Source organism: Chlorocebus sabaeus, chromosome 7 (genome assembly GCF_047675955.1).
Source record: "Chlorocebus sabaeus isolate Y175 chromosome 7, mChlSab1.0.hap1, whole genome shotgun sequence".
Lineage (NCBI taxonomy): Eukaryota > Metazoa > Chordata > Mammalia > Primates > Cercopithecidae > Chlorocebus > Chlorocebus sabaeus.
The window spans coordinates 106,963,177-106,984,732 of record NC_132910.1 but is presented as its reverse complement, the minus strand read 5'-3'; the positions used below and the strand labels follow the sequence as shown (position 1 = coordinate 106,984,732).

The 21,556-nt window shown below is 36.7% G+C and overlaps 1 long non-coding RNA gene across 1 annotated transcript in view; it reads left to right on the top strand.

Annotated features, from left to right (window-relative positions):
- Nucleotides 1–5,817: 5,817 nt before the first annotated feature.
- The window catches only part of LOC119622106 (uncharacterized), a 62,522-nt gene continuing 46,783 nt past the window's right edge, over nt 5,818–21,556 (top strand). Inside the window, exons 1-2 of the long non-coding RNA XR_005238711.2 lie at nt 5,818–5,958; nt 21,317–21,374. This is a non-coding gene — a long non-coding RNA (uncharacterized lncRNA). The remainder of the gene's footprint in view (nt 5,959–21,316; nt 21,375–21,556) is intronic.

Below are 21,556 nucleotides of genomic sequence, written 5' to 3'. Positions count from 1 at the left end.
ACGTGATCTCCATGGATGGTTACATTTGCTCTCTCTCTCTCTCTTTTTTTTTTTTTTGTCTCTAGTCTTGGGTAGTTTTCTCATGCATTTATGAGCTGACCTGACCTGTACTCAGGTGAAGACTCAAGGCAGATACTTACAGATCTCCATATCCTTTCTCTATGAAGCACTCTGTGTCTGGGACTTTGCCATGTAACCTCTAGGTGCCTTGGCTGTAGACTTCTAGCTCTGTCTTCTCAACTCAAAGGAACCTGAAGGTTATTCCTGGATTCCCCTTCTCTGTGCTCTGACTTAGAAATCTCTCCAAGTAGTAAGCTGAACAAATTGTAGGGATTATGTCATTTGTCCCCCATCTCTCAGGAATCACTGTCCTGTGCAACCTAGTGTCTAATTTCTCTTTTATAGCATTTCATATATGAGAATATAAATATGATTTGTTACTCCATCTTGGATGAAAAAATAAATTTTATAATCTAATATAAAACCTTTAGCCTTTCAGTCATTACAGAAAGAAATATAATGAAATTGAACCCAGTGCTACTTAGGAAAAAATTAGGATGATGATAAAATTACAATAAACTTATCAATAGACAATTGTTCTTTCCTATGATAGCAGGTTATAACCAGGAATGAAGCCTCAGATGCGTATCTGAGGTTTCAAGAAATAACACTGAACTAGCATTATTTTTCCTGTGTATAAAATAAATACAATAGTATACAGATCAAAATTGTTCACCTCAGCTCACATTGACTTATAAACCCATATTTTCTGGAGGCAATATCAGTACTGATGGCACACGCACACACACACACACACTATTTCATGAGAGTTTCCATCAATCCACATCACTTATTCACATTACTTGCCAATAATCAATATTGTTCCTGTGTGAATGCATGTAATATTCACAAAATACAATTTTGATAATGTCTTACAGGCATCTGTGTATATACACAAACACACACACACGTAAACATTGTGGTTGGAAATGTAAAAATATTTAAGTCATAAAGGGTAACTATGTGAGGTGCTAAAGCAGACTAAACATGGCCTGAGAGGGACTCCGTACTTCAATATTTTAGTCCTTGTAGATGAACTATAACCTAGCTTAATAGTCAGACGAGATCGTAAACTTAATTTAGGAGTATGTGCCTGTAACTATAACTAAGTCTTGGCCAATCTAAGTGGTCATACTTCAACCACTCATAGACCGCTAAGAGTTCAAACTGTTCAAATAAGGCTAACACCAACCTGTAACCAATCCAGCTGTTTCTATACCTCACTGCCAATTTTTTCTTTTATTGATCCATAAATCCTCTTTTACCACATGGTTGTTCTTGATTCTCTGTGAATCTGCTGTGATGCTGGGTGCTGTCTGATTCGTGAATTGTTCATTGCTCAATTAAACTCCTTTAAATTTCAATCAGTTGAAGTTTCTCTTTTATCAGAGGCAACAGTTGTGTTAACTAACTTGATGGTTGGAGTCATTTCACAAAATATATGCATATCAAATCATCACATTGTACACCTTAAACACACAATTTTGTCAGTTATACCTCAATAAAGTTGAAATTTTTAAATACAGATAAATACATACATTTTAAATATATATCATAATGTGTGCCTCTGAGTCTCAAACTACTATAAAAAGAGTTGGTATTTACAAAAGAAAGTGCTAAGGGTATATGATCTATACTGTATATACTAATATATATAGTATTTATACTTAGCATTTCTTTTGCAAATATCAACTCTTTTTATAGTACTTTGAATCTATCTTTTTCCACAGCAGAGTGTTTATAGAAAAGTGACTAAGAAAGATAGTCCGAACTTTAGAAGCAAATGTACTATTAAATAATAATGATGATAATATAGCCCTAGACTTCCAATTTTTCTTCAAGGGAGATTGATTTGAACTTCATGAGAGTATAACGTTATTAATGGTAATTTAAATTCCATTAAGCAATGGAGATCTGGATACTTTCAATATAGTCAAATGAATGCAATATGATCTTCTAAATTACAATCTGGAGGGTGGAGACACAGTAAAATTGGATCATAGGACCACTGTAGACAATATTTGAGAAGTTGTAGAGGCACACAAAAAATTGCTGAAAATTTGGAAAAAAGAAAATATTCTCTAGTATTTAAAATGTGAAAAAGATAATTCCCTGGGTGTATTTCAACGTAAGTCAGTGACTTTGCTTTTAATATCTGAAGGAAAAAAAGCATTAAAAATGGACTTTGACAGAAATACTTTTTCAGCATTTAGCACAGTAATCACTCTAACAATAATCACTCTGGTTTAGTATTGGAACAAGAAAAATAAAAAATGAGTCATTAAAAACCATACTATTTTCCTTTTTGAGAAACTCAATTAGGTTAGACATTTTGAAAAGGTATGTAACATAGGGTTTCTAATTTTCAATGAGACATTCAGTAAATTTTAAAGTCATTCTCTGTGTTTGTGCGGTTGTGTGGAAAAGAGATAGATGTGAACTAATGATAGATTTGGTAGATCTAAAACTTTTGAGCAGTTATGTCCCCTAAAATTGACATGCTTAATGTGGAAAGAAGTTTAGATTCTGCTATTTATCTTTTCCTATTTAATGACATATAAGCATCCTAAATAAGGCAAAACTTGTAGCTTTTAGCTATGTGTAATAGAATTTACACTAACTGTGCCTTAGTTCAATAGATGATCATTTTTCTCCTAGCTCAATTATGTCTTTTTCTCTCATCAGTCTCCATACCGGGAAATGGACATCTCTGTGGTTATTAAAGAGCCACAAACCTTCACACAGTAGTGTTTTTTGCTGGAATAAAGGAATGCAGCCAAAGGGCTTTCTGTTTTCCATACCATTCATTATCAGAAAAGAAAATCTTGCACAGAAGCACCCAGAAAACTTCTTATGTCTCATTGGCCAGAAGAGAATCATATGCCTCTCCTAGACCATGAAATGCCAAATTAGGACTTTTATATGGTTTGTTTAGACAATTATGATTTATATCTCAGGACTGGGCATGAGGCCAACTAAAAGAAAATAAAATTGAGTTCTTCTAGGGTGAAGAAAAGAGCTATTGGGTGTTTTATAAGCAAGCAACAATATCTGTCATAATTAAACATATTTTAATGATATAATAGTTGGAGGGATAGTTACTATTTTGGATATTTAAATCAAAATTTAAAAAGCTCCCAAAAGCCTGAAATAATTGATTAAAATTTAAGAAAAAGAAACTATGTAAATAATTGTAGAATATTTTACATTTCACCACTTACATTCAACTACTTTGAGAGTAAATTTGTTTAAGACTACTTGAAATGAGAAGACACATGTGATTTTGTTTGACTAACACATTCACTGAAATTAATTATTAACATTAAATTGAAACCTGCCACAATGTAAGATTGTATTTAGGGCATCATTTCCATCTTATATTGCCTAAACTCTACACTAGGCTAAATTGTAGCTAGAATATTGTTTCCCATCTTGGAATACATTATAAACAGGCTATTTATAAACTGCACAAACAGAACATTTATGAAAACTGAAGAAGAAGAAAATATTCTAAAAGCTGAAGGCATTTAAAGAGAAGAAAGAAGACTCAATATTTTGTGGCAACTATCTCCAAATTTAGAGACTTTCCTATGGAAGAAGAATTAGGATTTGTTTATTATTATTATTATTATTATTCCTCCTGCATGGCTAACATTTACTGAGCTCTTTCTCTGTTAAGGATCCATAAAAACTTGGTGCATTTCATAGGGTTTGATTATTAAATCATGAATTTATTCCCTTCATAACTCTGATTAAGAGAACAGTATTCATTAATTGGATTTTTTCACTGATTATTCTTTTACGCTGAAAAGTATAATGCACACTATTCACAGTTTAGAACATAGTATGAGCTCAGTCGATGTTAAGCACTGTTTTTATCAAATAGCACAAATGGGAAAAGTTACCCAGAGAGAAATTTTTGACTTAATTTCTGAAGAACATTCGGACAAAGTGCATTGTTGAAGATTGCACTTGGTTGCCTGACAAGACAGTAAGTAGCCTGTTTATCACAAGCAAAACTGGAAAAACACTAAGTTATTTATTCATTCATTTATTTAACAAATGTTACCCAACTGCCTACTCATCAGGCTCTGTTCTACATATTGGTGTTACAGCCATGAAGAAGAAAAAACAAATTCCTGCCCCTCTTAAAGCATATACCATAGTGAAGAGAAAAGATGCAAATAAAATAAAATGTGTTGTAGAGTGTTAGTGCTATAAAGATGAATAAAGAAGAGTAATAGATAATTTCAGGGGTGCTATTAGGTAGGGACAGGAATCCAAACATTCTCTTATGAGACAAAGGGAAAAATTAGAAAAAGAAATGAAAACAAAACACAAGATAATATGAACAGAAACCTGAATAGTATGAGCATAAGTCATGTATAAAGCGGATTCTATGGTTTGAATGTTTGTCCCCTGCAAACTTCGTGTTTATACTTAATTGCCAACTTAACAGGATTAAGAAGTGAGGCCTTTAAAGGGGTCTCTATGCCTTTAGGAAAGAGCTTTCAGGGAAGGATTTGCTTTTGAGCACTCTTACCTTCCCTTGTTCTTCCTCCTTCCCCCGTGGAATAACACTGTACAAAGGCCCTTACAAGATGCCAGAGCTAAGCTCTGAAACTTCCCAGCCTCCAGAACTGTGAGCCAAATGAATTTCTGATCATTATGCATTACCCCGTCCGTGGTATTCTGTCATAGCAACGCAACATAGAATAAGACAGTGGGGGAAAAGCATTCCAAACTAGAGGCCTTGAGGAGTGTGCTTAATATGTTCAAAAACCAGCAAAATGAGCGAGGTGAAGCACAGTAGGAAAGTAAGTCAGCAAGGCAGCCTGAGTCTAGACTATGAAAGTCTTTGAAGTCCGTATTAAGGGTATAGATGTTTCTTTATTTAGCTAATGGATTATTTCTCAGTGAAAAAAGTCCAATTCATGAATACTGTTCCCTTAATCACTGCTGCAAAGGGAATGAATTCATTAACTAGCTGAGTAACTAACCACATTATCATTCAATTCTTTCTATCCCCTGATATTCTATATCTTACTGGCCACTTTATAGAGTCCAAATATGCAATCTTGTTTATCACCTGAAGATTCTCATTAAATTTGTAATTTATTTCCATAGTCAGTGCTATCAAATGAATGTTTATTTCCTCCTAAAATTCATATGTTGAAAGGTAATCACTAATGCGAAGATATTAAAAGGTGGAGCTTTTGGGGGGTGAATGGAATCTGTGCCCTTATAAAAGTGACCCCAGAGAACTACCTTGCCTCTTGCCACTTGTGAAGACACATTAAGAAGAAAGCCTCTATGAATCATAAAGCAAACCCTCACCACATATCCAATCTCTCAGTCCTTTATCTTGGACTTTCTAGCTTTTAGCATCATGAGAAATAAATTATAAATTATTTATAAGCTATGCAGTTTGTGGTATTTTGTTATAGTAGCCTCAGTGGACCAAGACAGTCAATCTCACTGCATTTATCACAGGGTATATGGTCCAGTATCTGTAATTTCTTATTTTTAAGTCAAGGGATTTTAGACAGACTAATGATGAATAAAGCATGCAGTTTCAATAACTAACATCTATGAATTCATTTTAACCAAAAAGAAAACAAAAATTAGGTTTAGATCTACATTTTTTAAATGTATCCCTTCACTTCCTCTGCTGCTTTGGTTGCTAAGTCCCCCTGGCAACATGATGCACCGTGAAGCTCAGGATGAACATTGCCGTAAACAGAACAAGGACAGGAAAGTTAACAGAAGATTCTGTAGCTGCAAAAATACCTCTAGGTGTTCCTGACACTATGTGCCTATAGCTGGCTACGGGATCACAGCAGCCAAAAGCCCTCCAGGAAGAAGTATGGAAGCAGCTTCATTGAGGTTGACATCAAGGTAAAAACAAAATTCTTCTCTCTTAGAAAAATTATTACTGTAATACATTTCACTGAAAATGCCAAATGTTTAGAATTAGGAAGTAGAGCCATTATAGAGAAATGGTGTGCACTCAGGTCCAGGGATGGAAGTTGATGCCAATGAGATGCATTAAGCAACATTTAGATGCATGATAATCATGGATTGGATGTCTGCTCCAAAAGTGTTCACTAGATCATCTCACAAAATTAATTGGGTTAAATATTCCTGGAGTTTGATCTAGAGCAATAGTTCTCAAATTTTAGTATGTTTCAGAATCACCTAGGAAACTTGTTAAACACAGATTGCTGGGCCCTCTTCTTACAGTTTCCTATCATTAGGTAAGGACTGGACTGGATAATTTGCATTTCTAACAAATTCCCAGGAAATGAAACATTACTGAATCAGGAACTACTACTTGGAAGCGCTAATCTAGAGACAATTACTTGAGAAATTGAAAATTTGCCCTAAATAAAATATATGTGCCCACTCAACTGTTTTATTTAGTAGAGATTAAGAGACCAAATATTATAACTACTTGCTTTAGATCTAAGATTTTTCAATGGAAACTTTAGTCTGACTTTTTAAAATGATATTATTGTGATGGCTAACATTTATAGAGACTTGAATTTACCGGGAAATTTATAGGTAACAAAATTATTTAGTACTCACAACAGCCTTAAGAGGCAGGCTTTACTGTCCCGTTTAATAGACGAAAAAAGAGTTTATGTCAGGTTGTAAGATTACAAAGCTACTGAATGGCAAGGACAATATTAGTATCTGAATTCTACTTATTTTTCTTACATCAGTGTTTTTCAGAATCAAATGTGCATATAAGTCATCTGAGAATCTTGTTAAAGTGCAGACTCTGTTGATTATACAATCAATATATAATGGCAAAAATTCATCAATATTATGATGATATTTAAAATGAACTAATATTATACTAATCACAGTATCACTTATATAATTTAAAATGATAGTACATAAGGTGTGAAAATATTTATGCCACCAAAATAAATTGTGTATAATTCATGTGAATTGAGTATTTGAAAAAACTATAATCTATCAGACAAAAAATGGAAAACATAATTTGTCTTTTTTGGTTAATAGAAATGTATATTCTGTTTTTAGTTAAGGTTAAGGAATTCAGTCTTTAAGTCTCAATATGCAATCAAAATAGCAATGGGGCCAGGAGTAGTGGCTCATACCTGTGATCACATAACTTTGAGAAGCCAAGGTGGGAGGATTGCTTGAGGCCAGGAGTTTGAGACCAGCCTGGGCAACATAGCAATGCCCTGTCTCTACAAAAGTAAAAATAAGTGTAGCATGGTGGTGGGTGCTTATAGTCCCAGCTACTTGGGAAGCAGGAGGATTGCTTAAGTCCAGAAGTTTTAGTCTATAATGAGCTATGATCATGCCACTACACTCCAGCCTGGGTAACAGAGCAAGATCTTAACTCTAAAAATATATAAATAAAAAATGAAAATAGGAATGGTATAAATGTTTAAATTTATAATGTAAATTTATAATGTATAAATGTTTAAAGCTAGAATCAGCAAGCAGTCCACATTACTCTAAGAACATTATGCTTAAGTTTGAGTTGCTTCTAATCAGGAGATTTTTTAAGTTTTTTGCTTTATGAATTTACTTGAAGGCCATATTATAGTCAGTTTTTTAAATGCATCTTTAAAATAAATGTTATTTAACTCTTATGTTTATTAACTAAATATAAACTATATTTATTTTCAAGCATGTTATTTTTATTTTAAACCATAATATCGCTCTCCAATACTATCTCAAAACATATAAACTGAGTTTCTTTTATATACCCTAGGAAATACCCAAAACTTTAAAATCAAAAGACTACCACACAAGAGCATTGCTGCCTAGAAATAGCCAGTTCCCCAGAATGATTGTTTAAACTTTAAAAAATCATTTTTCCTGATATCTGCATTAATTATTCAGTTGCATAAAATCCTTGATATATGTATATTCAATATTTACATGAGAATCATATTTTTATGTTCTAAAATTAAATTTGGACATTTTTAGAGGTTATTTACAAGATGCCCAAGTGGATGCATCTGTCATAGATAATCATGTGCATTGTCAGAAAAATGCAATTCATCATTTTTCAGGCTGAAGCCTATGTTTTCATGATTCTCAGGATCTCAAGTGGTACTAGAACTTCATCTTTTTTCCTCCTAATATTTTTGTCTTTGTTTCTATTTCTTAGCCAAGGCTATTGGTCTGTCTGTGCATTATTTAACTCACGGTTTGAGTTCTCTCTCCCCAACCAGAGGCAAAAACTGGTAGAGCATTAGCCACCATTGCATAGTTTAGGGAACACCCTGTGTGTATATCTGAGTGGGTTTATATGTCTGTGATTAAGAATCTCCACCAGGATGCTAGAAATCTATCTTATCAGGTCAGACACAACATAAAATTTGGTTTGTTAGCCTTCTTTTGTTTGTTCATTTTGCTGTGTGTGAGTGCAAATCAATTACAAAATTATCTTTTGAACAATCAAAACTAGAATAGACTTTTGAAACCTGGATTTGTGCTTCATTTTTATCCTCCATCAGGAGCTGAGGCTGCTGAATTGAAGCAGAAAGTGATGTGTCTGCAACTGAAAAAAGCCTTTTCCTCTCTTTGTGTGAATTTAAAATATTTTCTTTCCTCTGGGGGATATTATTACACTAGATAATAAAAACTCTCAAATTAATCACTTATATATTATACATCTAACATTCTCAGAAAATAATGAAACCAAGCTTTTAATACATTAAATCTGCTAGCCATTTGAGAAAAAAAAATCCTCATGAAACCACTATCTAGAAACATTTTCACATAAAAATTCAAATTCATAAACTTAAGGTGAATCTTTGAACAAAATAGACAGGAGTAATAATTTTTATTTTGGGTTTTTTATTTTTTGAAGAGGCCAATTAATCTGACTGCTTAAGTTTCTTTTCTTTTTAATTTTTAGATAGGAAGTTATTTTTTTGTTTTTCACTTTTATTTTACGTTCCGGGTAAAATCGTAAGTTTGCTATACAAGTAAACTGTATGTCTAGGGGGTTTAGTGTACTGATTATTTCCTTACTCAGGTAATAAGCATAGTACCCAACAGGTACTATGGGTACTAAGGGAGATCTTCCCCCTTCTCCCACCCTCCACATTCAAGTAATCTCTTTGTGTCCATGTGTTCTTACTGTTTAGCTCCCACTTATAAGTGAGAACATGTGATATTTGGTTTTCAGTTTCTGGGTTAGTTTGCTTAGATAATGGCCTCTAGCTCCATCTATGTTGCTGCAAAGGACATGATCTCATTCTTTTTTATGTCTGCCTAGTATTCCATGTTGCATATGTCCCACATTTTATTTATCCACACTACTATCGATGGACGATTAGGTTGATTCCATGTCTTTGCTATTGCAAATAGTGCTGTGATGAACACATGGGTGCACGTGTCTTTAGGGCAGAATGATTTATATTCCTTTGGTTACATACCAAATAATAGGATTCTTAGGACAAATGGTATTTCTGTTTAAACTGAGCTGCTTGAATTTCTTACACTGGTTTACTGATCAGAATACATCATTACTTCTACAAACTTTAGGACTGTGAAAATGTAACACTAGAGCTTAATCAAATTGAAGGATAATTCTTCATTCTTTATATTAGCAATAATATCTTTCCACAGTCTGTTACTTAGGTTTGAGACAGAAGAATAATAGAGGCATGTAAAAGACCCAATCTTTATTTCCAAAATGAAATTTCCACACAAATGTCAATTTTCTAGCCTCAGTATTTGTCCTGTGCTCCAAGCTCAAGGAGTCTTATATGATGAATTCACAGTGTTTTCTGCACATGAGTAAAATATCAGGCCAAACATAATGGAGCCAGCCTCTTTTGAAATCAAGAAAAAGTTTTAGAGGTTGTTTATTATCAAAATAGAGGAACTGTTAAGAAAACATATCCAAAACTTCTAAATAAAAAGAGCACCGTATATCATTTCCAAATCACACTGGAGCATTGTTTAGCAAGCCAATCCAAGGACTATTTAGAGTAATTTGCCTGTGATTGTCATTGCTATTTTTTTAAAAATTCGGGCCTAGACACTGTGAAGTTGTTTGTTAATTTGTGTATTTCTGCCCATTGGAAAAATATCTTAAAAGTAATGGTGTCATCATTACCCTGTAGAACACTAAAAATTTTTTAAAACTCTAACCTAGAGATCATAGTCTAATGCTTGTTTTTATCAAATGCCTATACTCAATGGTTTTTTAACCACCTTTAGCATCTTACTGTTTATTTGTTCATGAGTTCTATTGTATTTGACACATCTTCATTTATATCTGTATGACAGCTATGTTTTGAATTACTGAAAATTGTATTTGACAATTAATACTCTGGTACTCACGCATCATAACCAGCTCACAGAAAACTCTAGCTTAACTGTGCTTTTCTACCGTAGCCCCATTGTTCTCTATTACTCAGGACCCATATTGTGCTTAGTTGAGCTCAGGAAGGATGGAAATGTCATCATTCTAAATTCCACTTCTGCCAGCTTTGATGACCAAAGAAAATTTATAAATATTTCTTTTTAAGTAATGGGTCAAATGGCATGCCCCGACTTGACATGATATAACCAAAGACAGAAGCTAATGCAATAAGCTATGAAACTTTGTTAAAACTGACACGTGAGTTTAAGAACTTATTTTTGTCACAGAATGACTTATTTCTCTTAATCCTTTTCTTCATTTTGAAGGATTATGGCTTCTTTGACTCATGAACTTTTTGGAATTTATGAGGATTTTAATGAGGATTTTCTGAAAAAAAAAATTTAAGTACAAAACTATGAGTGTGTATATTCTTGAATTGTTAAAGATGTGAACCAAATGTTTACATTCATTGCTTTGGGGGAGTATAATTAGTTAATCTGGAGTTTTAGGTACCTTGCTATTGCTATTATTATTCAATACTCTTTAAAAAAGTGTGGAAGCCTCCTATGAATGCTGATATGAATGCATTATACTTTTTAGAGATATTCAAATTCCAACAAAGGAAAATTAACGTGCATAGACTTTCCATAGATTTTTACTTTTTCCACCTGACAATGTGATGATGGAAATAATTGAGATGGTGATTGTCTGTCCCTCTCAGCTCATTATTCTCGAATTATTTCCTACAATATTTAATGTTTCCTTCCCACAGATTTCCATAGCAACAATATAGAAGCAAGGTTTCATAATTAATTGCTTAATACCTATTCAGTGCAAAATGATGCCCAGGAGTGGGAGTTCCCTTCTTGGCTGAACTGCTGGCAGTGAGGCCTTTCATTAAAGCTGGGACTGGATACCTCCAGACTAGCAAAGCGCCAATGTAGTCAGTGTTCTCTCAGGAAAAAAGAACTGCAGCAGCAACTCCCAAAAGCTATAAACCCGTGGAGCGGGTCCCCACTGTGCGTGTGTGCTCAGTGCTACTTGTTTGCATTGTGCTCAGTTCACCCAGCTGCTGGTGTTGGTTTTCTCATTATTTTAAACCGTATAGCCCAAAATAGCTTCTGGCATGCTGTCTTCAGCACAGAAACTCATAAAACCTCAGCAAGAGGAGTATTGGCTTTATTATCCTTCTCTGTATGACTGAAGCTTTCAAAAAGAAAGAAGAAGAGCCTGGGGTACAAACCTGTGACAAGGCCTGTGAGTTGAAGATTTGAAAAATGAGGCCACATGCCTATTGTTAATCCTCACTCAGGGAACACGCTTTCAGCTTGCCTATCATCCAGCACTGGAAGCTGCTGAACTGCAGCAGGATTTAGACAGAGAAAAACAGGCCAAGACCTGGAAATTAAAACATCTGGATTCTTATCCCCAACACTGTCATTAGCTACTGTGTGTGACTTCCTCCAGGTAGCCTCTTTGGATCTTCATTTAATCATCTATTGGGGGAAAAAAAAAAAAAGGAAAGGAAAAGAAGGATTTGTCTAGAGAAATGCATGTACACCCTTTAAACAGTGCTTATCACATAATACAGGTATAATCGATGCTAATTACATGCTTCTTAAGACCCTTCTTGATCTAAAATTCATTTTTCTCATAATCTCTAAGGAAATGTAAGGTGCTCTCAATATAGTTAAGGATCCAAGAATAATACACATGTGATGATTTTGAAAATAAGACAAGACTATACATTTCTGTGCTAAATTGAGAAATATACTAAAAAAAAAGAAGAAGAGGAGGAGAAAGGAAGCTGCTCTCACTACCCCACGTCTGCCTTAAAATATCTCTTTGTTCATTCTTTCTCTATTCCTTTGCTCCTGCTGATGAAAATGGGATCTTTCTACTTACCAAAGATATTCATTTAACCTGAATCTCCAAATCCCATTTCCTTCTACCTTCCTTCCGTATACTGCTCCAAAATAAGCATCTTTTTCCTTTGTAATTCAACTCTTCTTTTCTCCTTGTTCCTTCCTTATGAATTAGAAACAATCTCAAGTCTCTCCTCACTATCTTGATTAAATTGTACTACCACTAAACCTGCTGACATTTCCAAAAAACACACTTGCTTGTTTATTTCCTTTTTGTTTTTAAGGATCTCATGTGCTCAGAATTGAAGTTCTAGTGTAGAATTTTTTTTTCTTCTTTTAACTTTCATTTTAGGTTCAGGAGTACATGTACAGGCTTGTTACATAGGTAAACTCATCAGGGTTTCTTGTACAGATTGTTAAGTCACCCAGGCACTAATCCTAATACCTAACAGTTGTTTTTTTCTGTTCCTCTCCCTCCTCCTACCCTCCATCTTCAAGTAGGCCCCAGTATCTGTTGTTCCTCTCTGTGTCCATGTGTTTTCACCATTTAGCTCCCACTTATAAGTGAGAACACACGGTATTTGTTTTTCTTTTCTTTTTTTGAGACAGAGTCTCACTCTGTTGCCCAGGCTGGAATGCAGTGGTGCTATCTGGGCTCACTGCAAGCTCCGCCTCCTGGATTCACGGCATTCTCCTGCCTCAGCCTCCCAACTAGCTGGGACTACAGGCGCCCGCCACCAAGCCTGGCTAATTTTTTGTATTTTTAGTAGAGACTGGGTTTCACTGTGGTCTCGATCTCCTGACTTCATGATCCTCCTGCCTTGGCCTCCCAAAGTGCTGGGATTACAGGCATGAGCCACTGCACCCAGCCCAGTATTTGTTTCTCTGTTCTTGCATTAGTTTGTTTAGGATAATGGCATCCAGCTCCATCCATATTCCTACAAAGGACATTATCTTATCCTTTTTAATGGCTGCATAGTAGTCCACAGTGTTTATGTACCACATTTTCTTTATCCAGTCTACCATCAATGGGCATTTAAGTTGATTCCATGTCTTTGATATTGTGAACAGTGCTACAATGAACATACACATGCATGTGTATTTGTGGTAGAATGATTTATATTCCTTTGGGTATATACCAAGTAATGGGATTTCTGAGTTGAAGGATAGTTCTGTTTTTAGCTCTTTGAGGAATTGCCTCAAAGCTTTCCACAGTGGTTGAATGAACTTACACTTCCACCAACAGTATATAAGTCTTCCTCTTCTTCACAACCTTACAAGCATCTATTATTTTTTGACATTTTAGTAATAGCCACTCTGGTTTGAAATGGTATCTCATTTTGGTTTTGATTTGCATTTCTCTAATTATCTGTGATATTGAGGTTTTTTCCATATCCTTCTTGGTTACATGTACATCTTTTAAATAGTGTCTATTCATGCCCTTTATCCACTTTTTAGTGGGTTTTTTTTTTTTTTTCTTATATATTTGTTTAAGTTCTTTATAGAGGCTGAATATTAGACCTTTGTCTACATAATTTGCAAAAATTTTCTCCCATTCTGTAGGTTGTCTGTTTACTCTGTTGACAGTTTATTTTGCTCTTTAGAAGCTCTTTAGTTTAATTAGAAACCACTTATCAATTTTTGCTTTTGATGCAATTACTTTGGGCATTCTCATAATGAAATATTTGCCAGTTCTTATCTTCAGAATGGTATTACCTAGGTTGTCTTCCAGGGTTTTTACAATTTTCAGTTTTACATTTAAGTCTTTAACCCATCTAGAGTTGATTTTTATGTATGGTGTAAGCAAGGGATCCAGTTTCAATCTTCTGCAGATGGCTAGCCAGTTATCCCAGCATCATTAATTAAATAGGAGTCCTTCCCCCATTGCTTTTTTTCACCTTTGTCAAAGGTCAGATGGTTGTAGCTGCATGGCATTATTTCTGGGCTCTCTGTTCTGTTCCATTGGTCTATGTGTATGTTTTTGTACCAGTACCATGTTGTTTTGGTTATTGTAGCCCTGTAGAATAGTTTGAAGTCAGGTAACATAATGCCTCCAGCTTTGTTCATTTTGCTCAGGATTGCCTTGGCTATTTGGGCTCTTTTTTGATTCCATATGAATTTTAAAATAGGGGTTTTTTTTTTCCCTAATTCTGTGAAGAATGCCATTGGTAGTTTGAGAGGAATAGCAATGAATCTCTAAATTGCATTGAGCAATATGGTCATTTTAAAGATATTGATTCTTCCTATCACATACATGGAATATTTTTCCATTTGTTTGTGTCATCTCTGACTTCTTTAAACAGTGTATTGTAATTCTCATTGTAGTGATCTTTCACCAGATTTGTTGTATTCCTAGATATTTATTCTTTTTTATAGTAGCTGTGAATGGGATTGTGTTCCTGATTTGACTCTCAGCTTGGCTGTTGCTGGAGTATAAGAATGCTGATTTTTGTGTGGTGATTTTGTATCCTATAACTTCGCTAAAGTTATTTATCAGCTTAAGGAGCTTTTGAGCCAAGACTATGGGGTTTTCTAGATACAGAATCATGTCATTTGCAAACTGGGATAGTTTGAATTCTCTCTCTGTTTGGATGCCCTTTATTTCTTCCTTTTGCCTGATTAATCCAGCCAGAACTTCCAAAACTATATTGAATAGGAGTGATGAGAGAGTACATCCTTGTCTTGTCCCAGTTTTTAAAGGAAATGCTTCCAGCTTCTGCCCATTCAGTTGATGCCAACTGTGAGTTTGTCTTAAATAGCTCTTATTATTTTGAGGCACATCCTTTCAATGCCTAGTTTATTGAGTTTTTTTTTTTTTTTTTTTTTTTGAGACGGAGTCTCGCTCTGTCGCCCAGGCTGGAGTGCAGTGGCGCAATCTCGGCTCACTGCAAGCTCCGCCTCCCGGGTTCACGCCATTCTCCTACCTCAGCCTCCCGAGTAGCTGGGACTACAGGCGCCCGCCACTGCGCCCGGCTAATTTTTTTCTATTTTTTAGTAGAGACGGGGTTTCACCATGGTCTCGATCTCCTGACCTTGTGATCCACCCGCCTCGGCCTCCCAAAGTGCTGGGATTACAGGCGTGAGAGTTTTTTTTTTTTTAAATACATAAAAAGGTATGGAATTTTATCAAAAGTCATTCTGCATCTATGGGGATGATTTTGTGGTTTTTGTCTTTAGTTCTGTTTACGTGATGAATCCCATTTATTGATTTGCTTATTTTGAACCAAACTTATATCCCAGAAATAAAGCCTACTTGATCGTGATGGATAAGCTTTCTGATGTGCTGCTGAATTTGGTTTGCCAGTATTTTGTTGAGGATTTTTACATTAATGTTCATCAAGGATATTGGCCTGAAATTTTCTTTGTTGTGTATCTGCCATGTTTTGGTATCAGGATGAGGCTGGTCTCATAGAATAAGTTGGGGAGAAGTCCTTCCTTCTCAATTTTTGGGAATAGTTTCAGTAGGAATGGTACTTTGTGTAGGCTCTTCTTTGTATATCTGGTAGAATTTGACTATGAATCTGTCTGGTTCTGGGCTTCTTTTGGTTGGTAGGTTATTTGTTAGTGATTCAATTTCAAATCTCATTATTGGTCTGTTCAAGGAAGCAATTTCTTCTTGATTGAGTATTGGAAGGGTGTATGTGTCTAGGAATTTATCCATCTTTTCTAGGTTTTCTTGTTGGTGTGCATAGTAGTCTCTGATAGTTATTTGTATTTCTGTGGGTTCAGCGGTAATATCCCCTTTGTCATTACTGATTGTGTTTATTTGGATCTTCTCTCTTTTCTTCTGTATCACTCTAGCTAGCAACCTATCTTATTAGTTTTTTCAAAATGCCAACTCCTGGATTCACTGATCTTTTGAATATTTTTTGGTGTCTTGATTTCCTTCAGTTCAGGGCTGATTTTAGTTAATTTTTTTCTCTGCCAGCTTTGGAGCTGGATTGGTCTTGCTTCTCTAGTTCTTCTAGATTTGATATTAAGTTGTTAATTTGAAATCTCTCTAGCTTTTTGATGTGAGCATGTAGTTCTCTAAGTTTCCTTCTAAACACTGCCATAGCTGTGTCTCCGAGATCCTGCTATGTTTTCTCTTTGTTCTGATTAGTTTCAAAGAACTTCTTGATTTCTGCCTTAATTTCGTTATCTACCCAAAAGTCATTCAGGAGCAGGTTGTTTAATTTCCACATAGTTGCTTTGTGTTGAGTGATTTTTTTCAGTCTTGATTTCTGTTTTTATTGTGCTGTGGTGCGAGAGCGTGTCTGGTGTGACTTCTATTCTTTTGCATCTGCTGAGAATTGTTTTATATCTAATTGTGTGCTTGATTTTAGAATATGTGCCACATGGGGATGGGAAGAATAATGTATATTGTGTTGTTTGGGGGTGGATAGTTCTGTATACATCTGTCAGAGCCATTTGGTTCAATGTTGAGTTCAAGTCCTGAATATCTTTGTTAGTTTTCTGCCTCAGTGTTCTGACTAATATTATCAGTGGGGCATTGGAGTCTCCCACTATTATTGTGTGGGAGTGTAAGTCTGTTGGTAGGTCTCTAAGAACTTGCTTTATGAATCTGAGTGCTCCTGTGTTGGGTGTATCTATATTTAGGATAGTTAAGTCTTCTTACTGAATTGAACTCTTTACCATTATGTAATGCCCTTCTTTGAGTTTTTTGATCTTTGTTGGTTTAAAGTCTGTTTTGCCTGAAGTTAGGATTGGAATTCTTGCTTTTTTCTGATTTCTATTTTCTTGGTAGATTTTCTTCCATCCCTTTATTTTGAGCCTATGGATGTCATTGTGTGTGAAATGGGACTCTCAAAGATGGCATACCATTGGATCTTGTGTTTTATCCAGCTTGCCACAGATTAGTATTGTACTACATGTCTTTTAAATGGGGCATTTAGCACATTTACATTCAAGATTAGTATTGATATGTGTGGATTTGAACCTGTCATTGTGGTGTTAATTGGTTATTATGCCAGCTTGTTTGTGAGATTGCTTTATAGTATCACTGCTCTATGTACTTAGATGTGTTTTTGTAGTGGTTAGTAACTGTCTTTCCTTCCATACTTAGTGCTTCTTTCAATATCTCTTGTAAAGCAGGTCTGATGATAACAAACTCTCTTAGCATTTGCTTATCTGGAAAGGATCTTATTTTTCCTTCACTTAGGGAGCTTATTTTGGCTAGATATGAAATTTTTGGTTGAAGATTTTTCCTTTAAAAATATTGAATATAGGCCTCAAATCTCTTCTGGCTTGTGGGGTTTCTACTGAGGTGTCCACTGTTAGCCTGATGGGATTCCCTTTGTAGGTGATCTCCCCTTTCTCTCTAGTGTTGCGGGAAGTCAGGGACCCTGAACGGAGGGACCGACTGAAGCTGCGGCAGAAGAACATAAACTGAAGATTTCATGGACATTTATTAGTTCCCCCAAATTAATACTTTTATGTTTTCTTATGCCTGTCTTTATTGTAATCTCTGAACATAAATTGTGATGATTTCATGGACACTTATCACTTCCCCAATGAATATTCTTGTGATTTCCTATGCCTGTCTTTACTTTAATCTCTTAATCCCATCATCTTTGTAAACTGAGGAGGATGAATGTCACCTCAGGAGCCTGTGATTGTGTCAACTGCACAAATTGTTTGTAGAGCATGTGTGTTTGAATATGAAATCTGGGCATCTTAAAAAAAAGAACAGTATAACAGCAATGTTCATGGAACAAGGAGGTAACTTTGAACTGGCTGCCGGTGAGCCGATGGAACAGAGCTATATTTCTCCTCTTTCAAAAGCAAATAGGAGAAATATAGCTGAATTCTTTTTCTCAGCAAGGAACATCCCTGAGAAAGAGAATGCGCCCTGAGGGTAGGGCTATGAACAGCCCTCTCAAAGCTTGCCATCTTTTATGGTTGAAGCCGAAGGGATGAAATAAACCAGCCCCGGTCTCCTATAGTGCTCCCAGGTTTATTAGGATGAGAAAATTCCCACCTAATAAATTGTGGTCAGACAGGTTATCTTCTCACAAACCCTGTTTCCTGATAAGATGTTATCAATGATAATGCCTACCGAAACTTCATTAGCAATTTTAATTTCACCTCATCCGGTGGTCCTGTGATCTCGCCTGTCTCCATTTGCTTTGTGATATTTTATTACATTGTGAAGCATGTGATCTCCGTGACCCACACCCTATTCGTGCACTCCCTCCCCTTTTGAAAATCGCTAATAAAAACTTGCTGGTTTTACGGCTCGGGGAATATCACGGATCTTGCTAACATGTGATGTCTCCGCTGGACACCCAGCTTTAAATTTCTCTCTCTTGTGCTCTTTCCCTTTATTTCTCAACCCAGCCGAGACACTTAGGAATTAGAAAAGAACCCAGGTTAAACATTGGGAGAGGGTTCTCCCAATACTCTAGCTGTCTTTAACATTCATTTTTTCATTTCAACCATGTAAAACTTGATTGCTATGTGCCTTGAGGATCATCTTCTTGCGTGGAATCTTGCAAGGGTTCTCTCTATTTCCTGAGTTTGACTCTTGGCCACTCTAGCATGGTTGGAGAAGTTTTCGTGGACTCTATACTGAAATATGTTTTTCAAGTTATTTGCTTTCTCCCTCTCCCTTTCAGAGATGCCAATGATTCATAAATTTGGCCTCCTTACATAATCTCATATTTCTTCAAGGTTTTGCTCATTCCTTTTCATTCTTTTTTCCTTTATTTTTGTTTGACTGTCTTATTTCAGAGAACCAGCCTTCAAGTTCCAAGATTTTTTTCCTAGTTTGGTCTATTCTGCTGTCAATACTTGTGACTGCATTGTGAAATTCTTGTAGTGTGTTTTTCAGCTCTATCGGACCAGTGAGGTTCTTTTTTTTTTTTTTTTTTTTTTTTTACCAGCTAGTTCATCTATGAGCTCCAGTATCATTTTATTATGATTCTTGATTTCCTTGGATTGGTTTTTGCTGTTCTCCTGAATCTCACTGATCTTTGTTCCAATCCATATTCTGAATTCTATTTCTGTCATTTTAGCCAAGTCAGTCTGGTTAAGAACCTTTGTTAAAGAGTTAGTGTGTTTATTTGGAGGACATAAGACACTGGCCATTTGAGTTGTTGGAGTTCTTGCATTGGTTCTTTCTCATCTCTGCATGTGACTGTTCTCTAACTGCTAGGCTGTTGAAGTAGTCAGGCAGCAGCAGGGTGGTTGCGCTGAAGTGTCAGGTCAGGCAGCCCTGCTCAGTGAGGAGAAGTGAGGATGGGGGCATGCATGGAGAACAGTCCAGCTACTTTTCCGTGAAATGGGTGTTCTGTCCTGGGGGTCTGGACCAGTCCGTAATCCTGGGTACTCTCCAGAGCCTGGAAACAGCAAGGGCAAGGGCTGTGAGAAAGCAAAAATGGCAACCTGCTCCTCCCACTGGGTACTCTGTGCCAGGAAGTTGCTACTGGCTTGATAGTTCCAGTTGGAGGTGGCTGGAGAGCCAGGCTGAGAGGACCAACCCAGAGAGGAGATATGGGATCAGGGACCCATGTAACAAGCAGTCAGGCTACTTTTCCACAGGGCTGCTGAAGTATGCTGGGCGTCCACTCTAGTACCTAGTTACCTCAGATTTTCTAGTACCTGAAGACATCTTCACTGAGGGCTGCAAAACAGCAAAGATTGTGGCCTGCCTCTCCATCTGAGAGCTCCGTCCCACGGAGGTACAGATCTATTGCTGGCCTGAACACACTGGCAGTGGTGGCTGGAAACCTCGGGAGGGAGCTCCCACCCAGTGGGGAGGAAGGGGATCGGGTACTTACATCACAGAGCACTCTGGCACTTTTCCATAGAGCAGCTGTGCTGTGCTGGGGGCCTGCTCCAGTGCCCAGTCACCTTAAACTCTCCAAAGCCTGAAGGTGACAATGGCTAAAGCTACAAAACAGCAAAGATGGTGGCCCACCTCTCCCTTTGGGAGCTCCAACCCAAGTAAGTTTGGAACTGCTGCTGGCTGGAAAACACCTATGGGGGTGGTTGTAGACCTTGGTTGGGGGATTCCACTCAGTGAAGAGAAATGGGTTCCAGGATCTGTATGAAAAAGCAGTCTGGCTGCCTCTTCATAGAGCTACGGTGCTGTGCTGTGGGACCGCTCTTGTCCCTAGACACCTTGAACTCCCCAGAACCTGAAGGCATCAATTACTAAAGCTGCAAAATAGCTAAGTGGGCAGACTACCTGTCCCACTGGGATCTGTTTCTCAGGGAAATGTAATGTTGCTACTCATAGCTAGCTGGAGTTCCAAGCCAGAGGGTCTTATCCTGCAAGATGCCATGGAAGCAAGGCCTGCAGACTGTGGCTGCTCAGCCCCCTAAATTCAGCCTCTTTCCTAGGGGTATGTATTATGGGGGTCTTACCTCCTGTTTTGCTGGAGTTGCAGCCACTTTTGCCAGGAACACTGGGTTTCTGAAGCTTCTGGGGCTCCACATATGCCTGAGCAGCTAGCTGCTCTGCTGAGACTCCACATAGCTTGGTATGTTAGAATGAAGGCCCTGGGGGACTGGGTTTATGAGGGAATCTCCTGACCCAAGAGTTGCAAAGATCCATGGGAGAAACATGGATCCCCAGGGTTGCTCACTCACTCACTGCTTCCCTGGGTTGGGGAGGCTCCTCTGGCTCCAAGCCACTCCGAGTGGGCGGTCATCCTGCCTTGCCTTGCTCCATCCTTTGCAGGTCAGGTTCTTTTCTTAATGAAACCCAATGCTTGTACCTAGATGTTTCAGTTGACGGTTACTTTCCCCTTCTATTTGTTTCCATGAGACTGGCACACACTAACTGCTTCTAGTTGGCCATTTTCTGGCATAGAATTTTCATTTCTACTGCAAGTTGTTTCTGTTTAATTTTTTTCTGCATGTAGAATATCTTCTTTCAATTCTTCTTTCATAATTCTATATATAAAAATATATAAATCCTTGACAAATGTACTATTTTGTATATATTTCTGTGTTTGACATTCTTACAAATAATTTAGAGTTATTAATCTTATGTTGCTTACTCTTTTTTTTTCCTCAGTCTTATGTTTTGGGCATTCATCTATCCTCTCTTCAGCTTTTGATCTATCACATCTTGGGTAAGTATGTAAACCAATTCACTTCCTCCATTGCATAGAATTCCTTCTTGTGCACGTAACTTAATTTATATATAAAGAATAGTACCCAAGTTGTTTTCAGTGCTTTACTACTATACACAAGCTACAATGACCATCCTGTTAGTGGTCAGTGTGAATATCAGCTACGCTCCCTAGCAAGCTTA